This window comes from Melospiza georgiana, chromosome 3 (assembly GCF_028018845.1).
Source record: "Melospiza georgiana isolate bMelGeo1 chromosome 3, bMelGeo1.pri, whole genome shotgun sequence".
NCBI classification, from domain to species: domain Eukaryota; kingdom Metazoa; phylum Chordata; class Aves; order Passeriformes; family Passerellidae; genus Melospiza; species Melospiza georgiana.
The window spans coordinates 76121664-76134241 of record NC_080432.1 but is presented as its reverse complement, the minus strand read 5'-3'; the positions used below and the strand labels follow the sequence as shown (position 1 = coordinate 76134241).

Below are 12578 nucleotides of genomic sequence, written 5' to 3'. Positions count from 1 at the left end.
AAATAATGACTTAGTAATAAATCTGAAATAATGTTAGGAAAATTCCAGAATTTATTTTCTTTCCTGAAATTGAAGAGACTGCAAGGTCAAATTTCTTATGTGGATTAATGAGTGTAGAGTTTCTAAAATTGTGTTGAAGTATATTACAAGAACACTTTTTTTGGCCACTGTTGGGTGCTTGGTATTGCATTTTTCTCTAAAAATGTTACTTTGAAGAGGAAAATTGCAAGATTGGCTTACAATAAGGAGAACAAAGGGTCTCTCCCAGAAAACACGGGGCCTTGGGTTGACAGAGAGGTGGAATGATAAGTTTGCCTGTCAAAAGTCACTTCATTTCATCCAGTTATGCCACGTTTAAAATTGGTCCTCATTGTTTTCCTTAGCAATTGCAGAATTCATTAACTTCAAATTCAGTTATTAACTTGAGATGTGTCTGAAAACTTCTCTCCAAAAAAGCCATATAAGCAAGGCTTTTCAGAACTTGGGCAAATCAGCTTTCTATTTGGTGAGGGGAGCAAAAGAAAGGGCGTTTTGTGACGTGTGATGAAAGATGTGTTGTCATCAGTTCAGGCCTCTCTGTGTGATGGTCCAGCTCTTGAATTTGGTGCAGCTTGTCATTGTTTGGCAATTGGGATGACTGTAGGAGTCACATAACAAACACAAAAATTGATGCCCAGAGGGTCTAAAGTAATGGCATAAATAACTTCTGCTTATTTTGGACGTGTTTGTGGTCTCTTTATCTCTGGAACTGTGTGTATCTAACAGCTTACACTGACCTCCTTTAGTATTTTCAGAATTCTAACTCCAGTGTTCCTCAGCAACTCGAGTTAGAAACTAATGTATGCCATGCACTTAAACTTTACCAAAGGCTGGCAAGAGGCATAGGGTTTTTTTCCTGAGTATACTTGTATTAAAACTGTCAAATAACTCTCTCTCCAGTGTGAGTAATCACTGTTTGAGTTTGGTACATGCACATAATATAAAGAATTTGCAACTGACTCTTCAACTTTCTTTTAATGCAGTTACTTTCTTTATAGATGTGGTCACTCCTCATTGGCAGGGACAAATTCTAGCAACCTTTCCCCCAGGGAGATTAGAAAAACAAACTATTAGGTGTAGTGAGTCAACATAGCATGCAAAGAGAGGCAATTACAAATGTCCTGTCATCAGATCAGTAGGTCTGTGTTGTGATTAATCTCATTTACTTCCAGTTGCAAGAAACATGTAAATGTCATAAGATGCTTTGTCACTCTTGTCCCCAAGAGAACAGTGTCTTGTTGAGGTCCTTTTTAGTCCTTTGTCAGTATTTTGGTAATGTAATGTTGGCAATACAAGAAAAATATTCCTTCGGAGAAACATTCAGCAGTTCCTTGCTGCATAGCCAATGTTATTAGTGTCAAGTCTTACTTAAATAAATATACAGTGTTTTGGTTTGATTTTGTTTTGGTTTTGCTCATGTTTGGTTTAACCCTTTCTAAAAGCTCTGTGCTTTAGACAGTTTTTAGCTTCCAGTTTTTAGCTAGGAGCTAATTGGACAAAAGAACAGGTAAGAATTCATGGCTTGTGGGGAGAAAACAAGCACAGTTACTACAGTATTCAGCTGGAAAAGTGGAAGTTATGAATGTTTGGTTCCAGGGACTCTTCTTGTATAAGAAATAGTCACTGCATAAATTACAGAAGCAGGTTTCTTGAGGTTACAATTATAATATTTTTCCTTTGTATTTCAAGTGGTGGCCTGACAAATGCCAGTCCTGACCCCCAAATTTTGTGACATGGGGTTTTTTTTCACTCAATAAAAGCATTGCCTTAGTGGTTGAAGTGTGAAGACTGGAGCAAAACTGGAGTTGACATCCAAAAAATAGAATTTCAGTTACAATACTTCTGCACAGTGGAAAGTGCTGTTGCTCAATTTAATTTCTTCCCTGGGGATCAAAGCTTTCGCCTGGGAGACAACAGCTCTAGGCAGTTTTTCTTCAAATCCCAAGGTATTCCTCTGTGCATGTTTTCAAAAGGAAGAATGAACCATGCCTGGTGCTTTGAAGGAGTCATTGCAGAGGTGATGATTTCTTTATCAGCTGAAGTGAGCAGTGAGTAGATGCAGGTGCTGCCTGGCAACCAGAGCAAGGCAAAGTCTGTGATGAGTGGGATCCCTAGGCGGGCCCTTCTCCTAGGTGTTACCTGATGGTTAGTTCCAGGTGGCTCTCCCTTCATATAGGAAATTTGTAGACTGAAGTAATTTTCTGAAGCATCCAGCTTGGGAGAAAAAACGCTGTCATCCAGTTCTGCAGTTTGGCTTCTCTGTACTTAGCAGATCTGCTACCTCAAGCAAAGGTGACACAGCACCTCTCATACATAGACATGTTCTTGGCTGAAGAATGTAGAAAATCCACCCCCAGATGCTGTGAAGAATTGTGGTGTGTGAAATGAGAAAAAAAGGCACCATCAGTTACAGGGACAGTAGTGGGCCTTCATCACTGCAGTCCACAAAAGGTTTCACTTTGCAAATGACTACTTGCACTGGGCTTAGCTGCTCCTTTATTCGCTTTAGACAAAGGTCTGGGTTTATTAGTTTTAGGATAACCCTAAACAATTTCATATCCAATGAAATTCAGAGAACTTCTTTTCAGCCTTAGTTATCTCACCTTAATGGCTATGGCAAGAGTATTCAGAAATAAACAAAATTGGATGATGTATCTCCTCAGACATCAGTGTAGGAATGTCCACATCTAATAATACAAAATAAATGCATGTTACAAATAAGCTGAAATGCCTTTATATGTGTCTCATAAACCTAAGAACATTCATCAATCCATTAATGTTTCATGGTCTAATTTTGATTTCATCAAAAATTTCAAAAATTTGGCCTTTAAAGAGACTTAACTGAGCTTCTCAAATGCACTAAATTCAAGTTCAGAATACTTTGCCCATATGTTAACAAATTAATAAATAGAACTTCTTATTGTAGAAAAAGTCAGCAAGTAAGAGTCTCAGAAGTAATACCTGAAAAATAAATTTCTTGAAATGCAAAAGTGATTTCATAAATGATGACATGTCAGAGTGGACTTTACACAACCCAAGTATGTTGTTTGGGAGTCTCTGAATGTACTCAATGCTGCAAGACCAACAAAGTTCATCTGGGTTTACAGCAAATAACCTGTCCTTGCATATGTAATGGGCAAACTTTCATTAAAGTGTTCTGCTGCATATTAGGAAGCTCTTAGATCATCATTTTATCTGGCACCAAACCACTTCCTAAACTTCAAAGTGTGAAAGTTTGGTTTCTAAGTCACAGTTTTGGAAGCTGCAGTAACTGTTCAGAAAAATCTATCCTTTAGCTGGTAGAATCCCTAAAGAGCTGCAAAGATATGTAATATATGTGCTTTTGTTCTTCAAAGTAGAATAGAGAGAGCCTATCAGCAGACCTTTTGTATGTGCATGGTGTTTTCTGCCTCTCCTCAGCACTTAGGTACCTATAAAGCAGCCAAAATCAATACACAAAATGTCAGGTTTGAAAGGGCATGTGTGCAAAGAGAGCATTTTGGGCTAAGCCTGTGGTTCAAAGCACTGACTGTACTAACAGTTTGTCCAGTAATGTAGTAAAAGCAAGGGGTTTGGTCTTCAAGTGAGCAACAGATTTGGAACAAGGCAGCATTTTAGCTTGAGATAACATTCAATTTGATGTTTCCCTGCTTATAGCAGGCATGAATTACTGAAGGGAGGGGAATGGAAGGATGACAACAGATTGGGAAAAGGGCTAATGGTGCTGTTGCCATTGCATTACCCCAGCTGGGCTGTGTGTGAGCATCAGCATGGTATCAAGGACGTACCTTCTTTCTGCCACTGTAGAACAGGTAGTGTGACTCTGATAACATTTTCTGTCTCCCTGTAATCACATTACTCTCTCCAGATCCTGGTTCTTAATTAGAAACCCATTCTTGCTTTGCCTTGCCAACTATTCTAAAATAAATGGAGCATATTTTGTAACTGGCGGCCAAAGAAAGGTACATCGCTGAATTTTCTTCTGGATGGTGTTAATTGAGCAAAACTAATAAAATAGGCATAGCTGATATGCACAAGAAGTAAACTAATTTTACAGAGTGCTAAAAGCTTCAGGCAAGATTGTGGTTTTCCTGTACATTTATGCTCTCTTTATTGTATTAGCTGCTGTGGCAGAAATGTTGAGGTGGAAGCTGAAAAGTAGCACAACTTATTTTGAAGTATTTTGAAATCCAGTAATATCTCTGGGGTATACCCATATCTACTTCAAAATGCTGACCTTTGTTAATATTCTAATAACTCTGGAGCAGCATTTTTGTAACTAGCAGCTGTGAAACAGGCAGGAGTTCTCTGAGCCCTTCACAAAGTTTGTACAGTGTTGCATGAAGTGATTTCATTATTTCTCAACATGAAAGTGCAGTGAAAAGAATGTTCATCCAAAAGAGAATCTGGAGAAGAAAAGGTTATACTTGCCAAGAGCTGAATTGTCGAATACATTGGTGTAGACTCTAGTGTGGTTTCATATTGTACCCAAATTAATACATAAGTTGTTTGAAGGCTAAATAAATAGCCATTTAAACAAATTGTTTCCTTTTTCAACCTTTTTTTCCTGTCTAGGTTAAATATTTGAAATAGAGATGATGTTGTAGAGAAAAGGAATCTGTATGTAGGCAAATTATTTTCTGTTTCTGCTACCTAACTTTGTGTCCACTGATATCCACTGAAATATCCATTTTTCACTCTAGTAAATAAGAAATCAGCTGATATGAACAATTTGTGGTAAGACCCCTATCTCAGTTGCCCCAGTGCATATCTAGAGAAACATAACTCCTGTGAGATTGATTAGATTTACAGCAGGTGAGTTTTATTCAGCTTGGGTCTTCTGTGTTGGAAGAAACCTATTCAGTGGTAAATAAACCCCTTCAGCCCTCCTCTATTTGTAGGTGACCCTTGAAAAATGTCAGATAGGAGCAACCTTGACTTAGTACAGAACATTGAATCATTTCCTCAACCAAGAAGTTAATTTTTCTTGATTGTTTCTTTCCCTCTTTGCCCTGTTGACGTACATGGCTCACAAGATGTGTGTGGCTTCAAATTGCTGCAGCCTTTCTGATTTTTACAAGCAGAGAGGCTTTTCCAGTGGCAATTCACTTCTCTTGTAGTTATGTCATGGCAAGTTATTTTTGTGGAGACAGTGGAATGTGGAGCTGCTGGCACAGCTTGAGCAGTGGCTCTCTTCTGTAGCTCATGCTGGTCCCTCTTGAAGGCGTGCTGTGGGGCTGAAGGCATACCTGAACCATGAACTTCAGGGTACTTAGCATTTTGGGGGGCAGAACTGTGCAGATCACCAAGAAGCCGTACTAAATGACCCCCACCCCCTTACAAGCTTCTTGATTCTTCATCCAGATCAACTGACAGCTAATACAAAATTAAGCAGTGTGGTTATTTCCAGCTAGCTTTCTTGTCTGCTGCTAAACTCTCCATGTTGAGAAGCTGGAATACAAACTCCTGTTTAGATATTTGCTGAAAATGTGTTGGCAAAGTAGTATTCATCTTAGAGCAGTGTGAGGGCAGTTTTTATGCCGCAGTTAGGTGTTCTCTGTTTGGATAGCAGGATGCCACAGAACAGCCACGGCTTGTTGCTTACACGCTGTCCAGGCAGCAGTTGCCACCTTTGGGGTGAACGTAACAGCGCTGCTGGTGCAGAGGGATTTGCCTTCCATTATGAGAGGATGGAGAATTCCTTTAATGGCACTGTTGTTAAGGATTTACTGTTGTACCAGAAGTGCCCTGAATGAAAAGGCTGAAGTCCAGAAGTCTACCTGTATGGCATGCTCTCTGTATGGGAATTTGTCATCTGTTCAAATGTATGCAAGTTTATCTTCCTTCTTGGCAACAGTTCAGCTTTCCCTTGGTGTTTTGCTGTAGTCAGCTGAGAAGACAGACATTGAGATCACTTTCCAGTTGTTTCTGGGTGTTTCTGGTATTCATCAGCCTCCTCTTTTTGCTGTCCTGTAAGTAGCTTTTTTCTTATGCTCTCATTTGCTGTATTGTATTCTGTATCTTTTTGAGCTGTTTTTAAAACATTTTGACAGGGTTTCATTAGCATCTGCCTTTCCTAAAGAACTTTAGTTAATGAGCTATGCTTGTTTCTTTACTGCCTTGAACAGACTAAGCAAACAGAGAAGTTCCCCTTTATTTAAATGTTCGTAGCTTTGCCAGTGTTCTCCTTCTGCTGGGTTTTGCACACTGTGGGTGTCATATTTGTCTTTTTTAGGCTCCCCTTTGAAATGCTAGAGCTAGCTTGTTGTTTGGTGTAATAAATGTGTTAGATTAAAAGCCAAAAAACATCCATATTATATGTTAAAATTATTGTCTTTGGCTGTGACTACCAGTGCTTTAGGGAGTTCCCTGCTGAGAAGTACAGAAATGAGTTCAGTTTCTCTGTGGGTGCATCTTTTCCTCCTTCAGAGGGGAACAGGGATTCATTGGGTGAAACCATTTATTTGGCCCTAAAATGCAGACTGTCAGGTCAGCCCTGCAGAGACATCTGTATCAGAGCCAGGTTCCTGGAGCTCTTTGTGACCATGCAGAATCTGAGATGGAGTATTGGACACAAACAGCCCTGAACTGAGCAAGAATAGCTGGTTTTGCTTGTCCTTGGCCTTCACGCAGTCATCACAAATGTGAGGGACTGCAGTTGAGGGAGAAGTGCTGAAACTTCTCAGGCAGGAACAAATCTTGCTCTTACTTTTTCCCCTCTGTCAGCATACATGAGCAGGAATTTTGTGGAGGGGGCATCCACAGGGATTTATTTTCTGACAGTGCTCTCCTAAACCTCCATTTCATTGAACAAAGCTGAAATGGTTTGGTTGATGTTGTAAGGAACAGAATGTGATCCATGGTTTTAAAAAGAGACTAGCATACAGGGGCTTTTCAGTGAAAGGTTGTGCCTGTTCATCTGCAGTCAAGACAATGCAGAACTATTTCTGCATTTTTTAAAAGAAAAACACAAGTTAGAAATAAACCTTTTAGCTGCTCATTTTAAAGTGATACATAACGATGCAGCAGAGAAGAGCAGAGAAAAATGTTACCATGCCTGTAATCTTTGCTAGCTCTTCAAGAACAAGAGATCATCTGCAGAAAGAGTCCCTTGAAATCTCCCTGTCTGCAGTTTTCCATCCAGATTCATGCAAGGCTCTAGAGAGGAGATGTAGGCTCTACTCATCTCCAATGCTGAGTGAAGTTTAGAAAAAGAGAATCCACCATCTCTAAGGGTATGCACTCAACGGGAGACCATGACAAGCATCTTCATATTTTTGACCTTTTTAATATATAGGTCTTAATACAGTAATAAATCCCTGTGGTGGTGTTCACAGGGCTCCTAGGATGAGGGAAGAGACGAGAATCTTGGCTCCATGTTTCAGAAGGCTGATTTATTACTTTATGATATATATATTATATTAAAACTATACTAAAAGAACAGAAGAAAAGATTTCATCAGAAGGCTTGAAAGGAAAGGAATGGAATGATAATAAAATATTATAACTGACCAGACAGTCTGAGACAGCTGGACTGTGATTGGCCATTAATGAGAAACAACCACATGAGACCAATCAAAGATGCACCTGTTGCATTCCACATCAGCAAATTATTGTTTTTCTTTTCCTCTGAGGCTTCTCAGGAGAAAAATCCTGGCAAAGGATTTTTCATAAAATTATCATGGCTACAAATCCCAGTATATGAACCAAGGAGTAAATATTTTGGATACTACAACATCAGCATAATCCCTCAATGATCTACACTTGTCAGTATCACTTCCAGGTTTTCTTTTGAAATGTTCAACCCATACTTCCACAAAAAAAAACCCCAAGAAACCCTCCTATGGAATTTCCATTAAGGAATGCACTTAGGTCTGTGTGTTTCTGGGAAAGACACATGTTTGCAGAGTATGTCCTCTGAAATGGTCTTGGTGTTGGTTTCAGTCTATCTAGAAACAGATGTATCAGCTTGCAGAAAGATTCGCTCAGAGATAATGTCTGTTTTTTGCCTTTTCTCTCTTTCTGTGCTTAATAAGATAAAATAGAAAAAAAAAAACTTCTGAGGAATCTGCATGGAAAATAAAAAAATCAAAGAAAACATTAATTTACACTGTCGAGTGTCAGACTGTAATATGATTATGCTGAAAAAACTAGAAAAGGAAATGTTCAGAGCTCATAGGCGTTTTAGGAGAGGTCATTAGCTTAGCAGATGGGGAAAAATTGTTTCTAAGCATTCTGCAGTTCCTGAATTCACACATTACACAGGTAGATACATGCTCTGACCAAATGTTGTGGAGGCTGCAAAACCTTAGGAGTTTGCCAGGGGTTTGTTATTTCCAGTTAAACATAAAATCTGAAGGCTACAGGATGTCAGTGCTGAGCAGTAATCTTTATACAAGGGGAAATGGGTCCTTTTGTGTTCCTCATCCCCCTGCAGCAGAGTGTCTTCAACAAGGGATTGAAATGGCAGGTGTCAGTAACTCCAAATGGCGCGTGTGACTCCCCCTCTGCAGGTTGTGTTGCTCATTCTTGTGTCTTTCTGTGGGGAGATTCGCCTCTGGTGCTGCCTGGGGAAGAGCCTTTGCAGGGATGGTGGAGAATTTTGCTGTGGTCCTTCTGTGGGGCAGGGTGGGAGAAGCTGGGTGAGGAGGGGGACACTGGCACTTCCTTGCCATGCAAAAATGTGCTGTATTACTGAGGCTGTGTATGGGCTCTTTCCAGAGCAAGTTATGTTTGTGGGCTTACAGGGATGAAACCACAAAGTGAAAATTTTCAGAAGGGTCAAAGAACCTGATGATTTAAGTAGTGGCCATATCCATAGCAACTCAAGCTCACTGTCCTCCCACCCTGTGCCAGTCCCTGAATACTGGGAAGTAACTCTTCAGGAGCAGAGATCTGTGTCTTTCCTAGACCTGGTGAAAAAGTTTTATTAAAATTGATTCAGGAATTACATGGTACCATCCCTACAGAGTGGAAATGCAGATTAACCTTTTTCTCTGAGCTTTCAAGATGAAAATCCTATCCAATTCTGCTCCAAAGGGAAGCAATGTTTGCTTAGACAGACCTTGCTTGTTACTTCTGCTTCTCTTGTGAAAGAATGGCATTGCTCTAACATGTCAAAATCACCCACCTCTCACTCAGAATATAGCAGGCTGAATGTTAAATTAAAACTAAAAAGATGAGGAGAAAGCAAGCTGATGGTTAAACTTTTAAATCCAAAGGATTCAGTATGTGGAACTTCCACTCAATGTTGTTTGTATGACAAACAGGAACAAGACTTGATTGCTTGTTTATATTTTGGGTTTCATTCCTTCACTTTCCTTAAGCCCATGAGAGCCCATGGGTCAATGGCCCATGCAGATTAAGAAAGTTTAAAAAATGTTCTGTGGATCATGGTATCCAAGCTAAAATAGCTTAAGGTTCCAGCCGTACTTAGAATCATTCACATAGAATGGTTTGGGTTGGGAGGGATCTTCATTTAGTCCAACCCCCCTGCCAATGGCAGGGACACCAGCAACAGGATCAGGTTGTTCAGAGCCCCATCCAACCTGACATTGAAAGTTTTGAGGGATGGGGCATCCACCATCTCTCTGGGAAACCTGTGCCAGTGTTTTACCACCTCCTGTAAAAAAACCATTCTTATGTCTAATCTAAATCAATTTCCTTCAGTTTAAAACCATTATCTCTTGTCCTGTTACAATAGGTCCTGCTAGAAGTTTTTATACTAGATCCCCTTTCAGTATTGAAAGTCTGAGTATTTCACTCAAATAATTTATAAAAAGCACACTTTAACCTTCTACTGTCATCTTTTAAATCATCCTATATGTACTGGTGATTTTCATAGCCTCCTTATCAATTGAGATATAAATACACCTTTTTTTGGTCCCTATTTAAAGCACTTAATCCAGGTGTTTCAATAGCTGGGCATGTTCATTGAAGGATCATTTATCAAAGTGGAAAGGGCTCTTTGAAAGCCATCTGCCTTAATTAGAGATATTTTTAATTGAATTAATTTAAAATACATTAATTCAGCTGTGTGGAAATGACCTGCCTGCCACTCTCATACATGCCCTGGGAAGGTCTGTTTTGTGGTTCTTGTTCTTGAAAAACAGATAGGCTATAATAATTGGAGGTAGGGATTTGCTTTTATGGCTTAGATTTTTTGAGAGACAATAATTTTTCTCAATTGCCAAGTAAGCTTGCTGAGTCCATAAAATAATTTCCGTAGCATTTTAGTAGAATTTTGATTGAAATATGTCTTCTTTTTATGAAAAAGGGTCTATAACTGTGAAGACCTAAGATAGGAAGGCTGGTTTAGTGTCCCAGGCTAAGATCATTAGAGTGTAATAGAGATGATTCATATTTTCATAAAATAGAAGTATATTGAAAGGCTAAAGAAATTAAACCAAATTAATCCCATGTGTATTTTACTGACTTGTTTAGGCTTGTAGCTACTATGAATTTTACCTATTAGACGTATTCTCCTAAGAAAAAGGGACACTCTGAAACAGCATGAAAGTCAGGGAGGTTTATAAATTGCTGTGATCGATGATATCCTTTCAGCAGAGGAAACAGAATCATCTAAAAGTAGGAAGGGGGAAGCAAGTATAGCACTGCAGATGAACCCTTCACCTGAAGCATAAAATTAATCCAAAATAAGTTTTAAGGGGAAAATTCTTAATGTGCTTTATGGATAATCATATAGCCTATTTCTTTCCTTCATTACACCTCAAGAGATTGTGGAATTGTGGACTTTTGATTTATTTAATTTCTTTCATTGGTGATACTCAGTGGATCAGTACTTAGCTGGCTTATTTCCAGAAAATTTAAGAATAAGATGCTCTTAAATACTTACGCCCCTATATTCCTTATTCTGTGGAAAAAGCTTTTCCCTCAGTCTGAATCTTCTGGCAGAGGATTTAATCTGAGGGTTTTGTTATTCTGATCCTTTGAGCCTGTGGGTGTAAATACCCTGTGGTCTCTGCCCATGGTGCAGTCACAGATTTTTCTGGTGCACAGGTAACCAGAGACGGCATCATCAGGTGTCCTTTCCCCTGGAGATAGCTCTAATCACCAAATCTGACTGGGACAAATCTGACTCAGTGATCCGCTCTTGAATGTCAAAGCGCTTGTTCCTAGTACTGTGTCCTGGCTGTATTATCAAATTTCAGTGGAAGCAACACAAGCCTTGCAATTAGGTGAAATATGTGGGGAACTGCAGGGTCAAATTGTAAACCTGTGCTATCAGGATATGTCTCAGTGAATTGTAATTGATTGAATTTATTTTTTTACTTGCAATTTAAAGTCTATTGTAAATATAATTGAGAAAGTCTTGTGAATCAAGGTCATTATCTAACTTAAATTATAAGCCTAAAAGAAGACGGATTTCTTAAATCTCAGTCTATTTTCTTGGTGAGTCACCATGAGAGGGGGCACATTTTCCTAGCTGTAATTTCATCAAAATCAGTAAATAGGACCACTGCGAAGATTGAACGGGTAAACTGTGACCTCAGTGAAATTGTATTAGAGCAAGCATGATGTATGCTGGAGAATGAAATTAAAATGAAGGATTATTCATTGAATATTGAAGAAATACTTTTTCTGAAGCAAAAAAAAAATATGGTAAAGTATAATATAGTATAAATGGAACATACCGAGCAAGGAACTGAGGGTCCTCATTTAAAATGCAATTGTTGAAGACAGTGCAGCAAAGTCATATAACTTCTCAAAATGTATCCATATGTCCTATTGATTTTTCATCTTTGTGAGTGTTAAAGCCACTGACATGTCAAGGAGAGCAGTAGGAAACTTAAGTAACTCATTAAAGGTTGTTTCAGGGCACCAGGTTGACTTGCAGTTGGAGGTTAGCTCCATTTTCCTTGTATTAGACTTCACTTGCCAAATGGCTGTTTCCTGCCTGGGCTCACTTTAACAGTCACCACATTAAATCTGAAAAACACAGTGTTCTCTTCTCTGTTGGTTCATCTTCCCCTGAGGACAAATTGAACCAGAATGATTTTGCAGAATTTTGCAGCACCTGTGGTGGTCTAAGAAAAAATTCTTAGGGAAAGAAATTTTCTTTTATTAGTTAGAAAAATGTAATTGGAAAAACCTTTGGGTAGACCAGTAGAGATAGCTTTATAGAATTATCCTGCAATAGTTCACTTATATAAGCAAAATCAAAGAACTTTTACTGTCCTTGAACTGAGTTAATAAAATAATATTTTATTAACTATTTAAACGTTTACTGAATTGAGCAAATAGTATTTTCTTTCCACCATCCTATTCAGTGAAGAATGCCAAATGAGGTTTTTTAGATTGGATTTCCAGGAGCAGTCTTGGATGAGCCGGTAAAATAGTTCAGGAAGCTCAGATCATTTGAGGAGTATGAGACATAATTGAAGTGAGAAATAGATGAATAATTTGGGGGGAAATAGTTATGCAGAGCTTCATGGCAAAAGCAAAGAGCACTGAGACTCCAAGAACCGTGTTTGAGAGAAGTGTTGGGGTGATGTTTGCAAGATACCCGCGTGGCTCTCA

At 38.9% G+C, this 12578-nt stretch overlaps 1 protein-coding gene across 4 annotated transcripts in view; it reads left to right on the top strand.

Moving 5' to 3' along the window:
* The window catches only part of PKIB (cAMP-dependent protein kinase inhibitor beta), a 53956-nt gene that overhangs the window by 27545 nt on the left and 13833 nt on the right, over nucleotides 1-12578 (top strand). Inside the window, exon 1 of one of the 4 annotated variants that reach the window (XM_058021785.1) lies at nucleotides 5934-6011. The exons of the other annotated variants lie outside the window; for them this stretch is intronic. The gene's annotated coding sequence lies outside the window, so the exon portion shown is untranslated. Of the gene's footprint in view, nucleotides 1-5933; nucleotides 6012-12578 lie in introns of those variants that run through there. 4 annotated transcript variants of the gene reach the window in all.